This window comes from Pan troglodytes, chromosome 11, assembly GCF_028858775.2.
Source record: "Pan troglodytes isolate AG18354 chromosome 11, NHGRI_mPanTro3-v2.0_pri, whole genome shotgun sequence".
Lineage (NCBI taxonomy): Eukaryota > Metazoa > Chordata > Mammalia > Primates > Hominidae > Pan > Pan troglodytes.
In genome coordinates this window covers 4194391-4206730 of record NC_072409.2, presented here as the reverse complement: position 1 = coordinate 4206730, position 12340 = coordinate 4194391, and the positions used below count along the sequence as shown (strand labels likewise).

The 12340-nt window shown below is 60.0% G+C and overlaps 1 long non-coding RNA gene across 1 annotated transcript; it reads right to left on the bottom strand.

The window, feature by feature from the left end:
* Nucleotides 1-424: 424 nt before the first annotated feature.
* Nucleotides 425-6106, bottom strand: LOC112204407 (uncharacterized). The gene is made up of 3 exons (XR_002938043.3): nucleotides 5303-6106; nucleotides 3385-3504; nucleotides 425-1023 (listed from the first exon to the last, which is right to left on the bottom strand). It is a non-coding gene; the product is annotated as an uncharacterized LOC112204407 (long non-coding RNA).
* Nucleotides 6107-12340: the final 6234 nt, after the last annotated feature.

The window sequence follows — 12340 nt, the reverse complement described above, 5'->3', positions numbered from 1 at the left end:
GTGTGCAATTCAGTGGCATTTAGTTCATTCAGAATGTTGTACAACTACTTCTATCTAGTTCCAAAACATTGTCACCATCCCCAAAAAGGAGACCTATACCCATGAGTAGTCACCTCCTCACTGTCCACTCCTCATCCCCCGAAACCACCAATCTGCCCGTTCCCCTCCCCTCCCCTCCCCTTCCTTCCCCTCCCCTCCCCTCCATTCCCTTCCCCTCCCCTCTCCTCCATTCCTTTGCCCCCCCTCCCCTCCCTTCCCTTTACTCCCCTCCCCTCCCCTCCCTTCTCCTCCCTTCCTCTCTCCTCCCTTCCCCTCCCCTCCCTTCCCTTCCCTCCCCTCTCCTCCCCTCCCCTCCCATCTCCTCCCCTCCCTTCCCTTCTCTCCCGTCCCCTCCCTCCCCTCCCCCCCCTTCCGTTCCCTCCCCTCTTCTCTCCTCTCCTCTCCTCTCCTTTCCTTTCATTTCCTTTCCTGACAGGGTCTCACTCTGTCACCCAGGCTGGAATACAGTGGTGCAATCTTGGCTCACTGCAGCCTCAACCTCCTGGGCTCCAGCGATCCTCCCACCTCAGCCTCTTGAGTAGCTGGGACCACAGACACACGCCACCACGCGTGGCTAATTCTTTTGTATTTGTGGAGATGGATTTTGCCATGTTGCCCAGGCTAGTCTCAAACTCCTGAGCTCAAGTGAGCTGCTTGCCTTGGCCTCCCAAAGTGCTGGGATTACAGCCGTGAGCCACACATCACCTGGCCTGCTTTCTATTTCCAGGGATTTACTAGCTCTGGTTATTCCATGTAAATGGAATCACACCAGATTGGCCTTTCATGTCCGGCTTCTTTCACTGAGCATGGTGTTTCCAGGGTTCATCGACATTGTGGCCTGTGTCAGTGCCTTGCTCCTTCTCATGGCTGAATCGCATTCCACTGCAGGGGTGAGGATGAGCCACATTCTGTTTATCCTTCATCCGGGGAAGGGCCTCTGGATGTTTCCATCTCTTGGTGGCGGTGAATGGCGCTGCTGTGAACCTGTGTGTATGTGGAGCTGCCTGGGTGCCAGTTTTCAATTTTCCTGGGCATACTGTAACCCTAGGGGTGGCACGCTGGGCGCTAGGCTGATTCTATGTCTAACTTTTTCAGGAACTGCCAAACTGTTTTTCTCAATCTCTCTCTTTTTGGTAACATGTCTCAAGTTCCAGCTACCGGCTGTTTTCCATACTTTATTTTATCCTCATGCTGACCCTATGATGTAGGCGCCAGTGTGGTTCTCATTTGAAAGACAAGGACGCTGAGGCTCTCCAAGGTCAGGGACTTGCTGGTGAGCATGGCAGGCAGAACCCCAGGCTCCGTTACTTCCATCCGCCTGCATTTTACACACCCCTGGGGCCCCGGCCTCTTCCCGGAGCCCTCGTCCCCTTTGCTTCTGAAGTTTTAGCTTCCGAGGGTAAGTTCCTCAGGAGCTGGTGAGCTTGTGTCGTATTTCTTTGCACCCCTCCCCACCCCCGACCATGCACACAGTAGGTGCTTCATAAATTACCAGGGCATGACTGTTAATGGACTCTACCAGATTCTGGCTGATCCCCGGACGTGGCCTTGGCCTGGATAGACTCAAATCTCTCAGCAGCCACCATGGGGGACCGGCGCCTGCTGTGGAGTTCGGTGAACTCTGGGTCAGCCCCAGTTTACTGAACCTTTTTCTGACTTAAAGGAAAACCATGTGCTTGGGAGAGGATGCTGCCAGGAGAGCCTGAATCTCTTACCTTTCTTCTGGAAAAAATAGATCATGTTTTTTCCTTCCTCCTGACCCCCCTCGCCCCGACCATAGCAGAGCAGATGTTAACTTTCCAATAAATGGGGGAAAAAAATAGATGAGAGGCATTTAGCAAACGACAGCTCTATCGCTGAGCAGGCTGGAGTTAGCACTCTGATTTCAACTGGGACTATAAAATTTTATGAGCTATTAAATTGTCCTAAACCTCCTTTACCATACAAACTCGAGTGTCTGAGATTACCCATTAAGAAAAAGTGGGTTACATCAGGAGAACTTTTACTACTACACTCGTGTTCAATCAATAAAACTTTTAACTTGCCTTGGTGCTCCATGCAGAGCGTGGGCCCCAAGGTGGACGGGCGTCCTGGACAGGCCCCTGAACTTGGTGGATCTGGACAGCAGGGCTCTCTGATGGGGTGGCTCACCTTTGAACTTCTGGAAGGTTCTGGCTTCTGCTTGGGGTCCCACAGTCATGACATGAATTGAGTAGCGGGTGCGGGCCCAGAGACCGGCATTGCCCACCCAGAACCCGGCAGGGAGCCCAGCAGCCAGGCTGAGGCCCGAGTGAGCATGGGGACCTGAGCCCTCCCGAGAGGACAGTGCTGTCACCATCAATGCACTGAGAACCCAGTCACACACCAGCTTCTTAGGCCCCTCTCCTGTTTACAAGGCACTGAGGCCCAGGGAGGGCTCTGGCTGTCCAGGGCACGTGACTGATGAGCCATGAGCCTGACCCACCCCTGGGCACCAGTCTGGGGTGTTCCTGCCTCCCCATGTGAGGTGGGGGGCTTGGTGAGCCTGAGGCTGAGCGGGGCCCAGGAAAATCTGATTCTGAGGTGGAAGGCCCAGGGGAAGCCCCTGGATGGCGGACCCCTCACCAGGGCAATGAGTGAGGAACTGGGGGTCCCTTAGGGGTGGGGGCCTCCTCTGAGGTTGACCCTGCAGCCGAAGGACTGTTACAGGGAAGCAGCCCTCCCTAGACAGCTGTCCTGAGCCCTTGCAGAACGACACCTGCAGAAGTGCCTCCACCTGCAGAACCACACCTGCAGAAGAGCCTCCCCCTGCAGAACCACACCTGCAGAAGCGCCTCCCCCTGCAGAACCACACCTGCAGAAGCGCCTCCCCCTGCAGAACCACACCTGCACAAGCGCCTCCCCCTGCAGAACCACACCTGCACAAGCGCCTCCCCCTGCAGAACCACACCTGGAGAAACGCCTCCCCCTGCAGAACCACACCTGCACAAGCGCCTCCCCCTGCAGAACCACACCTGGAGAAACGCCTCCCCCTGCAGAACCACACCTGCACAAGCGCCTCCCCCTTTTGAAGAGGCACAGGGAGGCTCAGGCCACAGCGAGTCTGTCTGACGGGGTGCTCTGCCCCCAGGGGTTGTTTGCCTGTGCCGGGTCCACTGCCCACTGGAACCAGGTGATCCAGGCGGGCCAGTCAGAAGGAGTCTGAGGCAGGAGATGCTGCTCTGCTGGGCAGTGGGAGGTGGGCAGGGGCAGAGCTTGGCTCTCCCTCAGAGCAAGGCAGATGGGTGCTCACAGGAGTAAACGCTGCGGCTCTGGGCTGTGGTCCTGGCCATGTCCTGTCACCTCCCCCAGCCTCAGTTTCCTCACCTGTAAGATGTGGTGATGACACTTGTTTCATGGTGGGTTCCTGGAGATGAGATGGGGTCATATCCAATGGTGCTTTATAAAGCGCTCAGTCATGGTGGGAAGACTAGGGAAAAATAGATTCTGTAGACAAAAGGAAAGATTGGTAAGTGACAGAGAGAGGAGTGGGGTTGGTTTTGCCCTTTGTTCGAGAGAGGAAAGTGGGGAAGTGGTGTTTAATGGTGGCCTGTCTGCATTGTGACCTGGAGGAGAAGCTAGGATGTTTGAGACCGGAAGAGGATCATGAGCTTGGGGGCTTCCTGAGGTCGGAGCTGCATTAGTGGGGGCAGGTTTAAGACCTGTCCTGCTCCCCAAGGGCCCACCAAGATGTGAGGAAGAGGGGGGTCCCCGCTTATGGCCCGTCCCTGTGGGAGGGCTGCCAGGCCGCAAGCCAACCAGGAGTCTTTCCGGCTTCCTGGGGTCAAGCAGATGACATTCCTGGGACCCTTCTGGAAATGAGAAATGGTCCAGCCCTGAGTCCAAAGCTCCATTCTGCCCCATGGCCCAGAGGAACCTGACATTTCAGCCCCTGCTCTGGGGCCATAGTCTCCCAAACCTTGGGAGCTCCAGGGTGGCTGGGAGGCAGGGGGCTGGGGAGTCGGTTCCGCTGGGAGGCCTGGCCCCAGCAGCATCTGGAGGGCCGGTGGCGCGGGAATTTGAAACCGTTGCGACACCCGTTAGGCAATTCCTGTGGGGGAGACGTTGTCTGCTGGGAGCTGGGCTTTCACATCCACTGTTTGGATAAGCGCAGCCACGGCTCACTGTCACTGTTTATGTGGCCAGCCCCCATCTCCTCCTGAGCCCCTGGAGCGTGCGTGTCTCCTGGCCGCCCAGCCCCCTGCCTGTTGTGACATCCCGGGGTGGGAAGCTCCCAGACACCCTGGTGCCTCCTGGCTGGGAAAGGGCCGGGCTCAGAGGCCTCCTGGGGCAGCCCAGGTGGGATGGGGCTGGGTCAATTTGGATTTTGGGGTGTGTGTCGTGGGGGGAGGTCAGCAAGCAGGGCTACAGAGCCAGGCCTGCTGTCTGAGAGTGCACTCTGCCAGACCCCAATTAGCCTGGTATGCAGGACAGTGACCTCCCGCCCGCTTGGTGATAGACCCTTGGGATCCACTCCCAGACCCCTCTCTGCCCTCGCCAGACAACTGCTGGAGTCCCACGACCCAGGGACGCTTCTGGGGGTCAGAGGGTGCTCAGCTCCCCAGTCGTAGCCCCTCACGGGGGAGGGGAGCAGAGACTTGCCTGCCGTCCAGACCCCAGGGATCTCAAACGAGTCCTGCCACCAACTCTCTAAGGGGCTGGTGGGGTCACTGTCCCCCTGAAGGCCTTGGTTCTGAGAAGGGAGGGGAGACTGGGGGAACTTGGAGGTGACATGGCAAGTTGGGCAGTGGAGGTTCACTCGGCTGACCCAAAGCCCAGAAGTCTTCCTTGGCCTGAAACTCCATGCCTTCAGCTACGGGGTGACTTCTAGGAGCCCCATATACATACTGATATGTGACCAGAGAAAATTCACCCAGACCATCTTGGACATAGCTGCAGTGGGCAGGGGGATGGTGCTGGGGGGGTGAGTCATTGGAGGGGCAGGCGCAGACTGGGAGGTACCTTGTGGTAAAGCTGAATGTCTTGGGGGTCTTTGGGAAGGGGCCCTAGGAGGAGGAGCTGTGACATCTGTTTTGGGAGCTGAGTTGGGAAAGGGTCAGCGCTGGGTGGTGGAGCCTGTGGATGGTGAGCTGAGATGCCTCAAAACCTTCACTGGGGTAACTGGGGGCCCAGGAATGTTGTCAGGCAAGGGGGTTGTGGGTTAGCCCCTGTCTTTTAGGAGTCTGTGATGAACTGGGGTAGGAGAGATGGGCATAGGGCCCTGAGCACTTAAATGACCACTCACCCTGTGAAAAAAGTCTTGGAGTCTTCCTCGGCCTCTGGGGAGTGGCGTCTCCTCTGGGTCACCTGTGGCACTGCTCTCTGCCTTTTAGCTGGGTGGCTGTTTGATGGCTAAGAGGTCCTGCCCGCGTGCAGCCACATCAAACCTTAAGCCCAGGGGCACCCTGAAGCACCACACTCTGGGGCAGTGGAAGGCATTCGGTTGCCCAGAGCGTTGGAAGCTGCTCCTGGAGCACCAGCCCTGCGGAGGGAGCTCTGTCAGAGCTTCCCGAGGAAAGGGCCCTGGGGTCCGAGGTCTCAGGAATCCTGGTTCAGGTCCAACCCCATCTTTACCGAGAGACTTCCTGAGCCTTGATTTCGCACCTGCCTGGCCTCCTGCCAAGCCTGCTCAATATGCCTTGTTCTTCAAAATTTTGCCACTCCAGGACTTGTGCCACTCTGCCACTTGGGCAGGGACCCCCTTTGGGTGGGGTTAGCCTATGCCTGCCTTCACCTCCTGTGGGAGAGCAGGCAGGGAGGCCCCGGCTGTCTGGATGGGGGCTGGGAGGGACAGTCCGGCTGTCCAGCGCTCCGAGGCTCAGCACCGAGACTGCACAGCCTGCCTGAGCCTCCCAGCAGCCTGCGAGGTCCGTGCTGCAAGGGTGGGGGCTGTACAGAGCAGGACACTGAGGCACACAGAGGTTCCCCCAACCAGGCGACTGCAGCCTCTCCCCAGCCTGGCCCTTCGCAGCCTTACTTATGTCCGCGGGCTGGAAGAGGGACAAACATGTACTTCCCACTCCCGCCCCCGGGTCTGGCGGCCTCTCTGGTGGCCTCTTTCCTTGATGGCCTGGGTCACCCCACCCCCTGCCCTTGGCTGCTCTGTCTTTGGGATGCCACTGGGTCCTGGGAGGGCCGTTCTGTTGTCGCCTCCCACCTCGCCCCTGTGGCTCAGCGGTCTCATTCTACTGTCTCTCCCTCAGCAGCCCCCTGGGGGTCGGTCTTTGCCTAGAGAAATTTCCCCAGGATCCATCCACGCGTCAGTGTTCATTCTCATAGGCCCTGGCATCTGAGCACCCTACCCTTCTCCCTGCGGGTCCACCGCCTGAGCAAGGCCCGCATTCTATAAGGCAAGGGTTCTGTTGGGTATTTGAGGCAAGGGGTGGGGGTTGCTGGAGTCCCACTCCGGGATGCTGGGGCCCCCTCCCCAAAGGGAGCACCTTCTCCTCCCTCTGCAGGGCGAATGCATGGCTTTGGGGAGGGACGCCAGCCTCACAAAGTCCTTCATGTCCAGTGTAATGGCTGAGGAGTTGACCACCCCGCCGGGGCCTTCTGAGGACGGGTGGGGCAGGACCTGGGGCTGGGCCCTGAGGCAGAAGGAACCCCTCTCACAGGTGCAGAGGGAGGAGCTCAGGTGCCGGCCGGGCCTGGCCAATGCCCACCCTGCCTCCTGTGCATGCCCAAGCACACCCCTGGCTCTCTGGCCGAACCCACCTCCCCTCTCCCTGCCACTCCACGCTGGGTCCCTGCCCCCTTCCTCCTTTCTCCCCTTTTGTGGGGGGTTTAGCTGAGTCTTTGTCCCTGAGATTTAGCTCTTGGGACCCTGGGTTCAAAGCCCTGTCCCTTTACTGACTGTGTGACCTTGGATGAGTTTAGGTGACCTCACCTGGTGTCGTGGGGCCCAGCTCCCGGGCGATGGGGTCTGTGGCACCCAGCGACAGTAGGTCTAGGGTGCTGTGCAAGCACTGTGGGCTGAGGGACGGAGGGACAGCCAGTCCTGTCCTGTGAACACCTGGTCTGTGGGAGGAAGATGGTGTGGGCCAGGGGTTGGGTCCTACTGCTGTCTGGTTGGCATGGCTGTGCCACTTTCTCACCTCGTGGCTTCAGCCCACCCCCCACCGGCTGGAACAAGGCTCTCGTTGCCTTTTGGGAAGAGAGGTGCCCAGGTGTTAGGCCTCTGAGGGCCAGGACAGCGCTGGACACATGAAAGGGTCCTTACTGCATTCCTACCACCCGCAGTCCACCCAAGGCTTAGCACTTGGGGACAGGTCAGGGCACATCCCCCAACCCCAGGCCTTTTGGTGCTTTAAGTGGGCTGGGGCTGCTAGAACCCAAACCGCAGTGCCTCCCTCTCTCACTGGCCACTTTAGAAAGTGGATTTATTGGCCTTGTGGTTTCTGAGCGGTTTTGGCTCACAGGTGCCCAGAGCTCAGCCTGGCTGTGGAGTCCCCCGCCAGTCGCTGGGAGCCAGAGGGGTGGACAGCCTGGCAATCCTAACACTGGCTGGCCCTGGCTCGACACCCAGTTCCCAGCTGGGCCTCTGACTGGGCCGTGTCCGGCTGCAGCCAGGCAGGAGGATGCTCCTCTGCCCCCAGGGGCTGCCCCCGACGGTGCGGCTGGGGTCCTGGGGTTGGCTCTTCCAGTGCCCTCTGGCTCGCGGCAGCCCCAAAGCCAGAGCCCGCTACTGGTTATAAGCTCAGACGTGGGGAGGCGTCTACCCCATGTAGGGAGCGGCGGGCCGTTGGGGGCCAGGGCTCTGCCCTTCCCAGCTAGATCCGCCTCTTCCCAACCACGAAGGCAGGGCAGGGCCTAGGTCAGGACAGGCAAAAATGGGGGCATCCTGCTCTGCAGCTTCCCACCTGCCACCTTGGAGGGACACCCTCTCTCTAGGGTTCGGTCTTCTCCTGCCTCATAGGGTCCATTCGGTCACTCACCAGGCATTAACTGGGCACCTACTGTGTGCTTGGTGCAGCTCCAGTCCCAGTTCTTGTTGGTCCAGTCCCCACTCCACCTCTCACTTTACCTCCTGCCATGCTTCTCCCTCTGGGGAGCCTTCCTGTCCTCCCCACCCCGAGTCGGGCCCAATGTCCCGCTGTGGCTCCCTGGTCATGTGTGTGTTTCTTCCCGCAGCTCGACACCTCCTAGGTGTCTAGGCAGGTCCTGGTCTGCCCGTCCCTGGGCGAGGGCCATTTCCACGCGGGGTGCTGCCTCCGAGGCTCATGGGTGTTGCTGGGTGAATGATGGTGGGCTTAGGGCCAGGGGGACTCGAGGAGGTTGGCAGGGTGAACCTGATGCCCCTGCTGATGCCATAGATGCGGGCTGTGCCAGGCACCTTGCCTGGCTACACAGACTCTGGGAGGGGAGGCCACCCAACAGCTGGCAACACTGGGCCTTGGAGGATACAGCCACCCGCCAGATCGACAGAGGGTGCCGGGACTGATCTGGCCTCGGGACTGGTCCCTGTCACTAAGGCTGGCCTTGGCATCTGTGCTGCATGGAGGCCACACCTCCCCAGTGCCTGGCCGATCCCCAGGGGAGCTCCGTGTGCCTTCAGCGCCATCATTATGGGGTGGAGCGGTCCTAGAGGAGATAAGGACCGCCCTGTGATGAGGTTCTGCCCTCAAAGCGTGCTGCTCGCCAGGCTCGGTGCAGCTGTGTAGATGAGGGTCCCATTCTCCACTGACCCTTTGGTAGCTCTCTGCAGAGCTGGGCTCCCGGCTCCTTCCCATCCTTGGGGGTGCTCGGCAGCCCCGGCTGAGAATGACGTTAATCAGGGTTTCCTCCTGGCTGGTTCCAGGAAGATTCAGGGTGAGGAGGGAGGGGCTGTATCCGCACTCAGGAGCCCTGCGTCTGTGCAGACAACCTGCAGACACAGGCGGACCTGGGGCCCTTCCACAGCGTGCACACACGTGCGCCCGCAGACACCACATCTGCCCATGGAGGCCATGGCATGGGGCACACATGCCGGTGGGGCTGTGGGCAGCCTGCGTGCCCCCTCTTGCCGCCACCCACCCTGGCAGCTGGGAGCCTCCTTTTGCAACTCTCGCATTTATTTTACAGTCCTCTGTATCGGCAGAAGCTTTGAAAACACTTTCTGCTTGTTTACCGAGCTGTGCAAGAACATTTTGTCTCCACTCCAACTTAGCCTTCCTTCCAGAAGGATCAGGAACGTGCCCATCTCCAAGCGACGCCAGCAGTGGCCCCAGCTTCTTAAAGGGCCAGCTGGGCTCACCTCAGAGGGGGCAGTGGGGGCTTGGACAGAGGCCAACAGGCCGGTCTCTTGCCACCCTGAGGGACTGCCGGCCGCTGACACTGGGCTCCCGGTGAAATGAAGCGTTAAAGGGTTGGAGGCTGGGAACCAGCGCTGGGGTGACTGGACAGGCTGCCTTTCACCCCGGCAGAATGCTGAGGGGATTGCAGAGAGGACAGCCGCGAGTTACTATCTTGTAACCTCAATTTGGCAAGATTGCCCTGCCCGGGTACCCTCCGCTTGGCTGCTCCCTGAAGCAGGGCCAGGGTTATGGGGGCAGTGGGGACTTCTTTACTGTTCCCATCTGCTGAAGGCCTGGGCTGCGGGACAGGCCCCTGCACACGGGGCTCATGAGGCAAACCCCGGCTGCTCCCCAGGTGACCTCCGCTTTGGCGAGGGCCAGCTGACCCCCCTGTCCCCAGGGCCAGCACAAGTTCTGTCCTGCAGCAGGGCCTCAGTGGAGGTGGTGGAGGGAACATCTCAAGGGGCTGGGCCTGGCTGCCTGACCCTGCGTGCTGGGGGTTCCGGCTTCCCCGGGAAGGCAGAGCTGCTGGGTGGGGAGGGGCTGCCTGCCTGAGACCCAGTTCCCCTCCTGCCCTCCCCTGGGGCTGTTGGTAATTTGTTGGAAATTTGGAGAAGCGACCTTTGTCTTGGCTGTCTCACATGGCATCATCCTGGAGCCCCTTCCCCTGCCCAGCGATCCCCCACCCCCCTCCAGTTTCCAGCCTTGACAATGGCCTGTCTTAACCCCCAGTGCTGCTCACCAGCAACGCCATCGAGAGCCCCAGACCTTTCCCTTCACCCCCTCCTGCTCCCCCGGGCCCTGCTGCCTCCTGAGCTCATGGCCCATTTGGACACCAGCTTTGTGGATGCAGCTCCACCGCAGTTGATATTAAGGAAATGAATATTGAATTCACCACGGTCCTCCAAAGTCTGAGGAGGTTTTTCAGGGAAACACACATATCCCAGGAAGACACGTACTAGATGGAAAAGCAGAGCCAACCCCAGAGGGCAGGATTAGGTGAGGAAACAAGCAGCCGTGACCATGTGGTTGGACTTGAGTGCAATGTTGAGCTTCCTGGCAGCCAGGGCAAAAAGGGAAATGTGACTGGAGAGGGGCTCTCTCTGTTCATGAGAGGTCTTTTATGACATTATTTGTCAGAGGATCCTTAACTCCGGGCCTGGAGGAGCATGTAGTACGAGGCAGACGCAGACCAGATTCCTCCTGGGGCTCTTGCTCCTAGAGCAGTTGTGAGTGGGGCTGCCCTCGCTTGAGGGTTCAAGCTGTGAGGATTTGCCATCGGCAGGGGAGGAGGCTCTGCGGGGTTGAGGGTCCCTGAAGCCACGGAGCCTGGGTGTGGTGAGCCCCTGCATGTGTGAGCGGATTCACAGTGGTCACTGTGCTCTGGCCCCCCAGGGGCTACTCAAGGACCCCCGGACCTCTCTATGAGATGAGAGCTGGGAAGGCAGTTGGCAGACTAGCTTCGGGCCCCGCCTGGCCACCTGACCACCGTGAGGACTTGGGTGGGTTCCGCCCCTTCTGGGCTCCTGAGTCTCTCACCCCTGACCCACACTGTGAAATAGGAAGGGCAACCCATGCCGACTCTGGCCCTGCTCCCTGCCAGTTTGTGCCCGGGAAGCAGGGCACTGCCTGCTCTCGTGGCTTCCTGCCCCTGCCCACGGCCACGGCCGCCTCTCACATCCTGGCACTCCGCCTCGGGCTGAAGGCAGACTTCGCTTTTCCAGAGTTGCTTAAGTAGAAAGTAACCAGCCCAGGTGTCAGCATCTTGTTAACCTCCTTCAGCCCAGGCTGTGACACTGGGAGACACAGGGCCCAGACACCAGAATGGGCAGAGAACCAGTTCCTGGAAGCGGGGAGGGCCCCAGGCCCACCGTCCTCACCCCCACAGGGTGCCGCCAGAAGCCCACCCTGGCAGCTGCCCTGGCTCTCCACCCACCTCTGCGGCCCCCACTCCGGTGCAGCCCATTCCTCAGCAGGATGGGATCGCCTTGTCTCTAGGGCCTCCAGACCCTCCTCTGAGGCAGAGCTGTGTGATTCCTCCCTTTCTCCTGGCACTTCCGGCCTTCATGGTTTCGAAAGATCCCATTTCTCCCGCCTGCCACCACCCATCAGGAGCCTTTCCTCTCGCTACCTCCTGTGCGTTTTCTCTTCTAGAAAGTCCCTGTGGGCAAGGTGCGGCGGCTGTGACCCAAGCAGTTGAGGGTGGCTCCAGAACACCCCAAGTCCCTCTCTCTGCCCTCAGATATGAGCCAGGGTCTGGGCTGGGCCAAGCTTCCAGCTCCCCAGCTGCTGCCAGGCTGGCCTGACCTGTGGCCCTGTAAGGCCTCTGGGGCCTCCACTGTGCCCAGGAATTGGGTCTTCCCTGTCCATTCACAACCAGCCGCCCACACACAGGCCTCAGCCCTCCTGCCTCCTCCTGGAGAGTGTGGCCGGGCTCCCCACCTGTCCTGAGAGCAGGGGCTGCCCTGCCCGCCTCCAGAGCCCAACTGTGTGGACCTCAGGGTTGATGCTTCAGGCAGAACACCTGCAGGGGGCCAAAGGCACAACATCAGCACAGTCTGTTGGGAACGGAGCCCTCGGTGGTGCGCACAGGCCGGGGTCCCCTTTCCCTGGGCTGCAGCCTCCTGGGGCGGGTGGCCATGGGATGCAGCAGAGCTCAACACGGCTGAGCCCATAGCTTTGAGTCAGTGCCTGTGCAGGCCTGGACAGGTGACTGGCCCCGCGCCTGGGCTTCCCCACTGGAAACGGAACGGAGGTCTGCCCAGTGGCTTGCAGGTGACTGTCAGACGCTGGCAGGTGGCCCTGGCTGGGAGGCTGAGGTGTGGAGCAAGCTCATAGACTCCTTTGGGGCCTGGAGCAAATCAGAAAAGCAGGAGCCCTCACCTCCGCCACACACTTCTCAAGGAGTGGAGTGGGCGCCCTTCCAGAGCCGGGGCTGCTGCAGGCTATTGGAGAGGGGCTTGCTCCATCCCCTCTGGCCCAGCTGGGGAGGATGCATTAGGAGGAAGCAT